The sequence below is a fragment of the Pan paniscus genome, chromosome 10 (genome assembly GCF_029289425.2).
Source record: "Pan paniscus chromosome 10, NHGRI_mPanPan1-v2.0_pri, whole genome shotgun sequence".
Classification (NCBI taxonomy): domain Eukaryota; kingdom Metazoa; phylum Chordata; class Mammalia; order Primates; family Hominidae; genus Pan; species Pan paniscus.
Window position 1 is genome coordinate 16,949,019 of NC_073259.2, and position 15,061 is coordinate 16,964,079.

General features: G+C 41.4%; 1 pseudogene; it reads left to right on the plus strand.

Annotated features, from left to right (window-relative positions):
- Positions 1-760: 760 nt before the first annotated feature.
- Positions 761-15,016, plus strand: LOC129393496 (HIG1 domain family member 1A, mitochondrial-like; annotated as a pseudogene).
- The last annotated feature ends 45 nt before the right edge of the window (positions 15,017-15,061 follow it).

Here is a 15,061-nt window from a genome sequence, read left to right on the forward strand (position 1 = left end):
CTGCTTCTAACAACCTAGGGTCGGTTTTGGGAGCAAAGAAATTACCTAAAGTTGGAACTGATAATGAATAGGAAATCAGAACATAAAAATTTGGCAAATTCACAGCCCACTGTGTGGTAGACAAGGTGTGGCAGAGGTGTGGTAGAGAAGGAAAGAGCATTTTCAAAGAGAGGAATCCAAGGAGGCTTGGAGTCACCACTTGCTAGAGAGATTGGCAATAATAAAAGGGAGCCAGATGCTGATGGTCAAGACAATGAGAAAAAGACCCTGACATTTCAGAAATCTTCAAGGCCACCCCTCCATCACAGGCCCCATGTCCTAAGACAGAATGGCTTCAGGGGAACTGCCTAGGGTGCCACTGCCCTGTTGGATGCTGCTTTCCTGCTGCTCTGCCTCCATCCCCAGCTCAAAGGGTCCCAGGGACTGCTTGGGCTGCTGCTCCAGAGGGCACAAGCCATAAGCCTTGGCAGCTTCAACATGGTGGTAAGTCTGCAGGCACACAGAGGCAAAAGCCGTGGAGGCTTGTCAGCTTCCACCTAGATTTCAAAGGATGTATTGGAAAGCCTGAGTGCCCAGGCAGAAGCCTATCTGCAAAAAGCCTTTACTAGGGAAGTGCCTAGGGGGAAATGTGGGGTTGGAGCCCCAAGAAAGCATCCTTACTGGGGCACTGATTGGTAGAGCCCTGGGAGCAGGGCCACTGCCATTCATACCCCAGAATGGTAGCACCACCAACAGCATGCACCTTCAGTCTAGAAAAACCATGGGCACCACATCCCAACCCCTGGGAGCAGCCACAGGGGCTATGCTCAACAAAGCCATGGGGACAGTGATGCCCAAGGCCTTGGGAGCCCACCCCTTCTACCATTGTGCCCAGGATGTGAGACATGGAGTCAAGTGAGAGCATTCTGTACCTTTAAGATTTAATGTCTGTCCTGCTGGGTTTCAGAATTGCGTGAGGCCTCTTGCCCCTTTCCTTTGGCCAATTTTTCCTTTTTGGAATGGGAATGTTTACCCAATGCCTGTACCCCCGTTATATCTTGGAAATAAATAACTTGTTTTTAATTTTAGAGACTCACAGTTGTGAGAAACTTCCCTTAAGCCTCAGATGAGACTTTGGACTTTTGAGTTGATGCTGGAACAAGTTAAGACTTTTGGGGATTATTGGGAAGGGATGATTGCATTTTGCAATGTGAGAAGGACACAAGATTTGGGAGACCAGGAGCAGAATAACATAATTTGGATGTGTGTCCCCTCCAAATATCATGTTAACCTTTGATCCCCAATGGTAGCAGTGGGCCTAGTGGGAGGTGTTTTGGTCATGGGGGTGAATCCCTCATGAGTGACTTGGTGTCCTCCTCACAGTAACGAGTGAGTTGTCCCTCTATTAGTTCCCATGAGATATGATTGTTAAAAAGAGCTTAGCACCTCTTTCCTCTCTCTTTTGCTCTCTCTGTTGCCATATGACATGCTGGCTCCCCTTAACCTTCTGTGTGGAAGTTTCCTGAGGTCCTCACCAGAAGCAGAATCCTGCACCATGCTTCTTATACAGCCTGCAGAACCATGAGCCAAATAAACCTCTTTTCTTTATAAATTACCCAGCCTCAGGTATTCCTTTATAGGAATACAAAATAGAATAAGACACCCATTGTGTAGTCTTGGCACCCTGTTGAAAATCATTTGACCATATGAGTTTATTTTTGCAATCACAAATTTTTATATCCATGCCACATCTCTTCCTAGAAGCCTCCTTGCTTTTAGAAAAGTTCAAAGTCAGGCAGTTCTTTGGGTACAGAATGATGCAGAAATTGCCAGAAGGAAAAAATGGACTCCACCCTGGATGACTTGAATAAGACAGTAGCACAGAACCAAAGGACAGACCTAGGGATCCCAAAAAGCCCTCTTGTCATCATCATTGTTATTTTACTATCTAACATCAGAGACCACAAGGCTCTGCTGAAGAGCATGGTATGGTGGCCTCAGGCAGGGTCAAGCTGTGATGCAAAATCAGTGCCCACTAGCCAGGCAGGTGCTATGGTAGGTCAGAGGCTACAGCCAGGACTGTGAGGCCAGAGCCCTGGCATGGAATGTGGGCACTTTGACTTTCTTTCTCCCATCCAAAGTAAAAAAAGAAGCAGGAAAAGAAAGTTAATGTCAGATTAAGGCAAAGGACCTGCATTTGTCACCACTGACACAGTTAGTTCCTATGAGCTTATGGAGGATCTCAAAAAGACCTATCTTTCCCCTAAATGTGTTTAACATTGTCCAGCATGGGCCTTGAGGCTGCACCAAGATACCATTATCCCTCAAATGTTGAGGTCTTTCAGGAGTTCTCCACAAATATTCAGGAGACTTGTGCCTAACGAGGATCTTGAAAATATTGTGGTGTTGAAATTATTTGTGCAATGAGTGGATGAGTGAGTGAGTGAATGGTAACAGCCGGACAAGAATAGGCAAGGGCTAAAGTGAGAAGAATGGAGTCTCTCTACATTGTGTAGCAGCCTCAAAAAACCACCCTCCCCATGCTTTGCAACATAGCACGGAGCACATACCTTTAGGTGATGTCTGGTATTATATTATGGAGTGGTGATCCCAAACTGAAGAGTCTAAATCTGGAATTTTTGTGACTGTCACAGAAAAACTCATCCTTCAAAAATAAATGTGAATCAAAAGACCATTAGGAAGTAGTGATTGTAATATGTAAGTGCAGGGTCTATAACTTTCTTTAACATGGTAGTGAGTATTTGAGTACCTTAACCCTAGAGATGGTCGGAGGCAGCCTCTAGACACTTAGGACAGAGCTGCAAGAAGGCTAAAGGAATTCTTACTGCTATTTCTGATTGAGAGATTGAAGCAAAACTGAGATGCTTTGATCTAGAGTCAAAGAAAGGCCTGAGAAACACAGCAGGAGAACATCCTTGTCATTCCTTCTTTTCTACCCAGATAACTCTCTTTAACCTGCACCAATTTCTCCTTGTGCGTGCCTGCCCGTGGGGTTACAGCTGCCCTGACCCAGCCACCAGCCAAGGACCAGCAAGTATACAAAAGCCTTCTAGGCAAACAGTCTTCATGTTTAAGACCAGACTCTCCACCCTATTCTTATCATTACATTCCACTTTCTTCATTTAACTGCCTACTTGACCTCCAGACCCTATTTTCTTTGATTATTTTTCTCTTTATATCTCACTTAGCAGATTCTAATGATGTTTAACTTACATACAAAGATAACTTTTATGTATTATTTGGTTAATATTAAACCTAGGCTAAAAGAAACACAAATCAATTTTTTTGAGATAGGATCTCGCTCTGTTACCAAGGCTACAGTGCAGTGGTGCAATCATAACTCACTGCAGCCTTGACCTCCCTGACTCAAGTGATCCTCCTGCCTCAGCCTCTCAGGTATCTGGAACCCCAGGTGCACACCACCACACCCGGCTAATTTTCTTATTTTTTGTAGAGACGGGATTTTGCCATGTTGTCCAGGCTGATCTTGAACTCTTGGACTCTAGCAATCCACCTGCCTCAATCTCCCAAAATGCTGGGATTACAGACATAAACCTCTGCACCCAGCCCAAATTAAAATTTTAATATACGAAACACATGTTGAATTTTTAAATTTATTTATTGTGCAATATAACAGAAACATAAAACATATATATTCAATTTTGATAAGAAATTATATAGCAAACATCCATATAGGGACCATCAGATCGAGAAATGGAACATTACCATCTCAGAAGTTGCTAGAAGTATTACTATTATCGTGACTTTTGTTTTGTTTTATTTTGCTTTTTAATGTTTTCTTAATAGTTTTACCTTCTACATATAAAACCCTAGATAATATAGTTTAATATTGGCTACTGCTCAACTTCATATATATATCCACGTATTTGTTAAGCTTACTTCTTTCACCCAGCATTTTGTGAGATTCAACCATATTGTTTTCTGTAACTTCAGACTTCAGTTTCATTGCTATAAAATATTCTGTTTTACGATTTTACTGAAATTTATTCATCTATTCCAGTATTACGGGCTTGGAATAATTTCCATTTTAGTGCTATTACAAACAATGCTGCTAAGTACATTCTTATTCATTTTTCTTAGTGAATATATGCTAGCATTTCTCCAAGATGTATATCCTAGAGCAAAATTTCTGGGCCATAGGTATGTATATATTCAATTGTGCTATATAATAAAAATTTGTTTTTCGAAGATTTTTGTCAATTTAAATTCTTTTTTTTAATTTTATTTTATTATTATTATACTTTAAGTTTTAGGGTACATGTGCACAATGTGCAGGTTAGTTACATATGTATACATGTGCCATGTTGGTGTGCTGCACCCATTAACTCATCAGTTAGCATTAGGTATATCTCCTAAAGCTATCCCTCCCCCCTCCCCCCACCCCACAACAGTCCCCAGAGTGTGATGTTCCCCTTTCTGTGTCCATGTGTTCTCATTGTTCAATTCCCACCTATGAGTGAGAATATGCAGTGTTTGGTCTTTTGTTCTTGTGATAGTTTACTGAGAATGATGATTTCCAATTTCATCCATGTCCCTAAAAAGGACATGAACTCATCATTTTTTATGGCTGCATAGTATTCCATGGTGTATATGTGCCACATTTTCTTAATCCAGTCTATCCTTGTTGGACATTTGGGTTGGTTCCAAGTCTTTGCTATTGTGAATAGTGCCGCAATAAACATACGTGTGCATGTGTCTTTATAGCAGCATGATTTATAGTCTTTTGGGTATATACCCAGTAATGGGATGGCTGGGTCAAATGGTATTTCTAGTTCTAGATCCCTGAGGAATGGCCACACTGACTTCCACAATGGTTGAACTAGTTTACAGTCCCACCAACAGTGTAAAAGTGTTCCTATTTCTCCACATCCTCTCCAGCACCTGTTGTTTCCTGACTTTTTAATGATTACCATTCTAACAGGTGTGAGATGATATCTCATTGTGGTTTTGATTTGCATTTCTCTGATGGCCAGTGATAGTGAGCATTTTTTCATGTGTTTTTTGGCTGCATAAATGTCTTCTTTTGAGAAGTGTCTGTTCATGTCCTTTGCCCACTTTTTGATGGGGTTGTTTGTTTCTTTCTTATAAATTTGTTTGAGTTCATTGTAGATTCTGGATATTAGCCCTTTGTCAGATGAGTAGGTTGCGAAAATTTTCTCCCATTTTGTAGGTTGCCTATTCACTCTGATGGTAGTTTCTTTTGCTGTGCAGAAGCTCTTTAGTTTAATGAGATCCCATTTGTCAATTTTGGCTTTTGTTGCCATTGCTTTTGGTGTTTTAGACATGAAGTCCTTGCCCATGCCTATGTCCTGAATGGTAATGCCTAGGTTTTCTTCTAGGGTTTTTATGGTTTTAGGTCTAACATTTAAGTCTTCAATGCATCTTGAATTAATTTTTGTATAAGGTGTAAAGAAGGGATCCAGTTTCAGCTTTCTACATATGGCTAGCCAGTTTTCCCAGCACCATTTATTAAATAGGGAATCCTTTCCCCATTGCTTGTTTTTGTCAGGTTTGTCAAAGATCAGATAGTTGTAGATATGCAATTTAAATTCTTATAACAATCACATGAGAGTTTGCAGTTCTCTACATTCTCACCAATATTTGGTATGCCCTCCATGTTAAATTTTTACCAGTTTTGTGGGTGTGTCAGTGTAATTCATGGTAGTTTTAGTTTGCATTGCTTATCTTACCTAGGAACCTCATAAGTTAAGAGAGGCTATCAGTTACTTCCATTTTTTGAAAATCCTATGACATAGAAAAAAAAGAAGCTATGCCAAAAATACAAAGATGTCAACCAGTATGTGCTGTTTATCAGGTAATTGCAATTTAAAAATAATAATCTGCAAAATACTATAAGCAGTGTGAGCCTCCAGGACTGGAATGCAATTTTAAACTCTTGTGTTGGACATCTTCAATCCCGTTAGCACAGACCTGGAATTATATGGATAAATCTCATTTGGAGATAACATCAAGTCTCAGATAACATTAAAAGGTCCCCTCCTCTTGGAGCACCTTTTCAAACAGAAGGCCTGAGATGAATGCTCATGGTGACTCCATCCACTACTCCTCAATTCACCACAATCCTGTCCCCTTCTCCACCACCCCCACTCTGCTCTCCCAACTCTTGCACTTGAGAAAGCCATCCTTAATGCCTGCTAGCCCTATTGGTTTCATCCTAATTTGCCTACCAATAAAATACTTTAAAATTGTGAAAGCTGCTGATGCTAAGATGGAGTCACTTACGTCAGACCCAAAGCAAAGCGGAGACAGAGGGTCATGAGGAAGGGGCTCTCACGCTTGTATGTTTGAGATCAGAACTATTACAAAGGTGCACTGAAGGTCTTTATGCATGTGTGCCTATGACAAGCACTATTACAAGAACTCTCTGCCAGCACACACACACAAAAAATCCGGATTAAGTTGCTTCTATGAAGGCACCTTCCCACCCACAGTCAGGGTTACTGATGCGTAATCACCAGCTCCTGCAGTGAGCCTCTATGGCTGATGGATTTTGTTTCAGAACAACTTACATAAAAGTTTTCTTTTTGCCTGTAACAGCTTCTTCTTGCCCAGCCTCTCTAGATATGCCCATGATTCAACATAGCCTGCATGCCCTGGATTATAATCCTTCTGCTCATTCCCCCAAAAATTCACTTATTTGTAGAGGCTCTCTCTCTCTCTGTTATTTTTTTTTTAGATTGACAAAATAAACAATGAGGGAAAACTTCAAAAATAATTTATGAAAGAAGAGTCTTCCAGATGTGTCAAGAGAAGGTGAAAGGACCTATTCTCCTACTTTGCTTTGGAGAGTATGTGTTTATTCACCAAGCACTGATTGATTAAGCACTACCATGTTCAAGGAAGTGTGCTAGGCACTATAGAGGAAATAAAGAAGAATAAAACCAAGAACCTGCCTTTCCTGAAGCTCATCTGCTGGTTAGGGGTCGAGGCATAAAAACAACCAACAAGAAGTCAGTTGGATGGTTAAGAGTTTTGTCACTCTTGGAAGATTCTCCAGGCAATCACTATTTCAGCCAGCACAGGTGTTGCTTTTTCTTCATATAAAAAAGATCAAGGATCCGAACTTATCTGAAAAGCTAAAGAGGTACCAAGTGTCCCCATTAGAATGGTGGGCTTTTCAGCAATTGTTGCATATGGATTACATGAATTGAAGAGCAAGGGAAATACTAAAATGTCCATTCATGATCCACATGTGTGTAGCAGCCCAAGGCTTTGTTGTGGGAGCAGTGGCTCTTGTTGTGGGCTATTCCATGTTTCAGGAATTCTGGTTGAAACCTAAACCTTAGAAGAAGAGATGCCATCTTCATCTTATTGGATAAGTTCCCTTTAGTTACTCATTATTGAGCTTACATGCTTGTTGAAAATAAATCATTTGAATGGGCTTAGATGATTTTTAAAAAAAATTATAATGCAATGTGATCAATTGCAGAGGGAATGAAGAGATTACAGGAGATGATCATTGAGTTAGAACTTGAAGTATGAGAAACAGTTTACCTAGTGGTAAGGAAGTATGTTTCCTATACAATTAGTAGCCTATATAAATAGTCACAGCATGGAGGATGTGCATGGTAGGCTGAGACGACATATACAAGTGCTACGTGGACAGTCTGAAGGTATGCTTTGGAGATACAGAAAAGGGCAAAGAGTAAATGTAAAACTGGGGCAGATTCTGAAGGCATTAAGTGTCATGCCACACACAAACTATTAACAATAAATTATCAACCTTTTAAAAGAGAAGACCAAAATGATCATATTTGCATTTTACAAAGATAAATATTGTGACAGAGCAAATGTTCATTTGGGAAGAGGAGAAGAGGAGAAGACTACTCAATCTAGTTATTAAAATGAGAGCATTCACAGAGGAACACAGAGGTGAGAAGGTTGTGTTGTCAGCTGATTGTCCCTTGGTCTCTTTTAGCACCATCTTCTACTTTCCCGAATCACCTGCACAGTTCATGGCTGCTCTAGAGCTACCAACCCAATGGGTCTAGGAGCAGTCAACTGTTTCCTGGGGCAATAGATAGACCCTTGTGGGGGCCAGGCATAGCGCCTTACACCTGTAATCCCAGTGCTTTGGGAGGCCAAGAAAGGAGGATCATTTGAGGCCAGGAGTTCCAGACCAGCCTGGGCAATATAGTGAGACACCCATCTCTACAAAGAAGTTTTAAAAAATAGATCCTTGAAAAAACCTGGGGCTGAACCTATTTGGCATATTCCACATAAACTTTTTCTTTTTTTTTTTTTTTTTTTTTTTTTTTTTTTGAGACAGGGTCTTGCTCTGTTGCCCAGGTTGGAGTATAGTGGTTCAATCCTGGTTCACTGCAATCTCAAACTCCTGGGCTCAATCAATCCTCCCACCTCAGCTTCCTGAGTAGCTGGGATTACAGGCATGCTCCATCATGCCTGACTAATTTTTGTATATTTTGTAGAGACAGGGTTTTGTCATGTTGCCCAGGCTAGTCTTGAACTTCTGGGTTCAAGAGATCCTCCCACCTCAGCCTCCCAAAATGCTGGGATTACAGTCGTGAGCCACAACGTCCAGCCAGAAGCTTCGAACTATAATATATTGCTGTATCTAATCCACTTCTTAGATGAAGAAATTTAGCCCCAGAGAAGTTTAGTAACTCACCCAAGGTCAAACAACTTATCACTGGCTGAGTCAGAACTCAAATCTATCCCAAGACCTGAGGTTTCATGTTTCATGCAACAAAATAAAAACACAATAAGAACAAAACAAACTAAGAACCAAAACTCAGACTCTCTGTTTCTTGGGTCAGTTGTTTTTCTATGACTGAGTCACATCCAAGTGTGGATATTCTTAGGAAAAGCTCTAATAATTTCAGAGCTCTTACAATAGACTAGGCAGAGCAGCAAGCTCTGAAACACCCTAAATAAACATAGTTACTCCTCTGGGTATTTTACTAAACTGGACAGTTCGGCCAGGGCTCTCCTTTGTACTTTCTGCATCACATGAGAAGAGGTTGAAGAATCTGTAGGAGTGCCTTAGTGTAGGCACAGAGCTAATCATGGTGGGGGAAACAAGCTCTTTAAGCAGCAATAGCAAAAAGCAGTGGGTCAGGTGGTTTTTTAGAGAGGCTGACATGAAAGGAAATTCAACAGAAGATAAGTGCACTTTCTGAGTTACTACTTTAAATGAAATACATGTAACCTGTCTGATGCAGAGTTAGGTAGGTAGCTAATGTGGGGTGTGATATAAGATAACCCAGACCCAAACCACATACCTACCATACCTCCAAAGTTGCCATTTACTGCCATAAGAAACAGTATTTGGGAGTGGTAAATCATCATCTCTAGAAACTCTTGCCTCTCCCTTCTATTCCTATTAAAATGACTTAATAGGTGATGCATTATTTCATTCATTAATATCCTCCGTTGTGCTGCTTGGTAATACGTGCTATGGCAGCATGAGGGTTTAGGAGAAATGACTACAAAACAAATGTGGTTTACAGATGTTTTATTATAGACTCTCTCTTTTAATCCCCCAATCAGTTCTTTTATATAGATAATATTTTCCCCATTTAGGATGAGAAAACTGAGGCTCAGAGAGGTTAAGGGGATAGGCCCACGATACATAGCTGGAAAGAAGCAGAGCTGGGATTTTCCCTGTTGTTGTTGTTGTTGCTTGTTGCTAGACACGGCCTTGCTCTGTCACCCAGGCTGGAATACAGTGGTGTGATCTTGGCTCACTGCAACTCATGCGACCCTCCCCAGTCAGCTTTCTGTGTAGCTGGGACTACAGGTACCCACCACCACACCCAGCTAATTTTTGTGTTTTTTGTAGAGATGAGGTTTCACCATGTCCTTGGGCTCAAGCCATTCACCCACCTCAGCTTTCCAAAGCACTGGGCTTACAGGCATAAGCCACCACTCCTAGCCTAGAGCTGGGATTTTAATCCATGCCTTCTGAAGGCAAATACTTATTCTTTTCATCACATCTGTTTGGTATATCAGCAGAAATCATTAAGACAAATGGGACTCACCACTGAAAAAAGGTACAAATATAACACATAAGAAAGTGTGGTATAAATAACAGATCCAAATTTAAAATATATATATTTAGAAAACCTTTATATCAACCAGCTTTCTAGATACTACTGAATATACTATGCTTGTGGATTTAAAATGTATCTAGGAAATACAAGCCCACATCCTCACAGGTGCCTCCTAGGAAAAACCGGCAGGTTTGTGTTTGTTTTGTTTTTAATGATCTAAAGGAATTCAGCAGTTAAATGTTTCCCCATATACCTGAAAAACCCACTCATCCTCTTAAGGCAGGTCACAAAACTGAAGAATTTTTAAACAAAGCAGAAATTTTAATCCAAATCTTTCTCCTATTCTGTTGGTGATAAACCAACTAAAAACAAAAGAACAAAACCACTGTTCTTTAAAGTTTAAACTTTCATCTGCACTCATTCTTTTTTTTTTTTTTTTTTAGACAGAGTCTTGCTCTGTCACCCAGGCTGGAGTGCAGTGGCGTGATCTCGGCTCACTGCAACCTCCACCTCTCAGGTTCAAGCGATTCTCGTAACTCAGCCTCCCGAGTAGCTGGATTACAGGCACTCACCACTACGCCAAGCTAATTTTTTGTATTTTTAATAGAAACGGGGTTTCTATTAAAAATGTTGACCAGGCTGGTCTCGAACTCCTGACCTTGTGATTCACCCACCTCGGCCTCCCAAAGTGCTGGGATTACAGGCATGAGCCACCGCGCCCAGCCTGCACTCATTCTTTAGAAGAATAATGCCCAAGACCACAGCCTGCAATGTGCACACAGTCACCTGGGCATCTTGTGAAAATGCGGGTTCTGATTCTACGGGACTGAGGTGGGGCCTGAGACCCTGCATTTTAAACCAACCCCACACTCTGAGTAGCAAAGCCCTAAAATACTTTTGTTTGTTTAGATTGACATATATTGTCAAATGCTGGCTTCTCTCAAACACCAGTGAAAGAACCTTTTCATAAGGCAAAGTTGAGTTTATTGCTCCCCGCCATAGGGAGATGGCTACTGTGAACTGCTGGTCCCCAACCTTTTTTGGCACCAGGGACAGCTTCCATGGGACAATTTTTCTCCAGATGGGGTGGTCAGGTGGGGATAGTTTGGGGATGAAACTGTTCCACTTCAGATCATCAGACATTAGATTCTCATAAGGAGCACACAACCTAGATCCCTCACATGCACAGTTCCCAATAGGGTTCGCACTGCTATGAGAATCTAAAGCTGCTGCTGATCTGACAGGAGGCGGAGCTCAGTCAGTAATGCTCACTTGCCTGCTTCCCACCTCCCGCTATGCAGCCTGGTTCCTAACAGGATACCTTTAGGTAAAGTTATTGCAGGGGTAGGAGACCCCTGCGGTAAACCAAAAATAGAATTTGAAGGCCCCTGGCAACGATCTGAATGGACTAACTCTTTGGCCAGGGCATGTAAAATTTAACCTGAAAGACTGGCTCAGGCCGTGACGGGAAGTGAGGGTTGGACATGCCTCATTAACATTAACACAGACCTTAAGTCTGATAAGAAATACTTACAATCTATTTTTCTTTAAAGCCTGCTACCTGGAGGCTTCATCTTCATGATAAAACCGTGGTCTCTACAACCCCTCCTGGTAACCCAGACATTCCTTTCGTAACTCTTTCAACCAATTCCCAATCAGAATATGTTTAAACCTACCTGTGACCCGGAAGCTCCTCTTCTCTCCTCACCCTTCGAATTGTCCCACCCTTCCAGACCGAACCATGTAAATCTTCCGTATATTGATTGATGTCTCATTCTCCTAAAATTTATAAAAGCAAGCTGTACCCCAACCACCTTGGACACATGTTGTCAGGACTTCCTGAGGCACGTCCTTAACCTTGGCAAAAACAAAAAACAAAAAACAAAAAAACAAAAAAACAAAAACTTTCTAAGTTGACTGAGACCTGTCTCAGATATTTTGGGTTCACACTATCTAGATTCTTAGTAGTGTCTCAAAGCCAGGTGCCAAAGTTGGGATATTTATAACATTGAAGGTGGGTCTTTCAAGGTGGGGGCATGAGGTTGATCAGAATTTGGTAAAGATCGTGATGTGGTAATTAAGGATCAGTAAATGCCATGGATTTTGAAGAGTCCTGAGGAGTAAAAGGTTGTTCAGCGCTATCAGCGGGAAAGTTGAACAGTCTGGTTTTCTCAAGGGTTGTTTTCTGGGGAATTTCCTGAAACAAACAACAGTTACTTGCAATTTTTATCTTTCTGGACGAGAGTTTCCTGGAATAGCTGACTTTTGTTGAAGACAGTGAATAGTACAGTCATTGACAGTAAGCTGTCTGGGTGTCCATGCTTTCCGGTTTTAATACAAATCTGCACTCACATAAAATAGTGATTGCGCATCCGTTGTGACGTGGCGCTTTGGTGTCAGACAGCACCACCTGCTGGCTCATGAGGGTTAAAAACGTTTAGAACTGCAAAGGTTACTTTTAACAGCAGGACTCTGCTGCCACCTATCGGTTTATTTTTAAACTTTTCAAATGTTTTTCTTTTATTTAATACAGGTCTACTATACTAAGCACTAATCATTTAAAAAAAAACAGGTGCTATAAGTAGAAATGTAGCGCAATATTGTGGAGGCGGACATGAAGGCAGGTGAGGTCCTGGTGAGGTGGTAGAAAGATGATTAAGGACAGGATACAGTGTACAGCCCAAAGGACAGAGTTGTCTATCTACTACGGATGACCAGTGTGGGGGCAGTTAGGGAAGCTTTATAGAGGTAAGGAACCCTAAGGTGTCTCTTGAATAAGAATTGACAAGTAGATATGAGAAGGAGGAGTTAGGAATTCCAGGCAGAAATACAGGCAATGTGGAGATATTGTGCTAGCTGGGTGATTTAGCGTGGCTGAACCACAAGGTGTAGCAACAGGTCCCAAGAGAGACATAGGAGGCCAGATCATGGAAGGCTTCATATGCCTGACTAAGGAGGTTATCCTGGAGGCAATGACTGGGGAATCACTGATGAGTATTAAGCAGGGAAAATACAGGATTAAATCAGTTTACAAACACCACATCAGCAGCAGCATAGAGAATAGATTGGAAGAAAGTGAAATCGAAATTTGGTGCATCAGTTTGGAGTCTTTTTTGTTGCAAGTCATATAAACCTATTCTGCTCACTTAAATAAAAAGAGAAATTTATTGGAGATGTATCAAAAATGCGCCAAGTTATCAAGATGCTGGAAGATCAGACTAGGAAATGGGCAGGAGCATAGCTAGTTTGGAGTACGCACAGCAGCCGTCTCATGAATCTGACAGGCTTCTGCAATAGGTCATCGCTGCCACCACTGCCCTGAATTAGTCCTAATCACCCCAGTGGGATCCCAACTTGGCAGCTTTAGGCCATTTGCCCTTGCCTTGGTAGCCAGGTAGCAGAGTAAGGAATAATGAGCTGCTATGACTTCATAAACAGAGCATTAGTTAGGGTATCTGTCTGGCCACAGTAACAAAGACCAAAATTAACAATGACACAAACCGAAGTGTATTTCTTCCTCCTACGAAGGCCCAAGTTGGTTTGGCAGCTCTTTGTGAAGCTATTGCTGGCCCAGCCTCCCTCTGCCTTTTCACTCTGCAATACTTCACGGGTTCCATTGCACAGCCCAAGATGGCTCCTCCGATTCCCACCATCACTTTTCCATTCCAGCTAGCAGGAGCAAGGGGGAAAAATGAGATGGCATGTTCCTTTCTTTTAAGAGCACAACCTGGATGTGGCATATCTCTCTTCCAGTCACATGCCATTGTCCAGAACTTCATGACATAGCCACACCTAGCTACAAGAAAAACTAACAAAGTCAGGATCCTGTGTGGCCATGTGGGCAATTATAATCCTACTACTAGGAAGAAGGGAAATAGGTATTGGAGGAACAACTAGAGGATCCCCAAAATAGGAAGTAAGAGGCTAGATTCTGGAAAGGTCAAAAAATAAAAGATAAACATCCAGTACAGGTGGTAGACTCTGTGTAAGAGATCAGAGGGATAAGAAATAAGGCAGGGAACAGGAGGATGGGAGCAAATGTTTTGAAATAATATGAAGAACTTAGATTCTTCAGGATTTGGAGCCTGATTTTATACAGGTGATAAGAGAAAAGGAGAGAAAGTTGAATCTCAATTTTCTGACCTTGGTGACGGAATAGATCTTTGTGCTATCCCCAAATAAGAAATATAATGGGAAGCATACATGTTTCACAAAGGTCTACCTACCATTCCATTGGAGGTGCCCAGTAGGTGGCCAAATATATCGTTTTTGACACAAGACAGATGGATTTGGTAATTGTCAGCATAGTGGTGGTAGCTGAAGGTGTGGAAGATGATTACTTCACCAGGGAAGAACATGAAGCTTGAGACTAAAACAGGACTGAGGATGGAGCATTAAATTAATCTGTGAGCATACAACCAGAGTTAACCAAACCTGTTAACCAACCCCAGAGCTACAAGGAAAGCTATCAGATCGTACTGCCAGTGATAACAGCTAGGTGAGCCATCTTCCAGTATATCCCTGCCTTTTAACTCATCTTTTGTAAGCTAAAACATTGAAAAAGATACTCACCAGAAAGAAATACAAAACTTTCTTTAGATGCTGCCTAGAATGAGCACCTCAGCAGTGGAAATTATCACTGACAGGATACAATTCAAGGAGTCAAAAAGGAGGCTGCTTTGGGCCATTCCTTCCCCACTGAAGTGACAAACCATTATTAACAGGAAATTTCTTTGTGTTAAGCATCTTTCATTGGAGGCTCATTCCCACAGAGGACTAACCCATTAAACTTCAAATATCTTGGGTAGTTTTTTTTCCAAATCATTTTTCTATCTGAAAGGAGAGGAAGAGGGAGCTCTGAAGAAGGGCTGAAGGCTACAAATAAAGGCTATCCTGTAGAATTTACTGCTTTACGATCTCTGGTTTATTACAGCTGCTTCCATCTAGTAGTACTCTCTGTAGAACCTGAAAAACATAGATACAGTGATCATTACAACAAAGTAGAA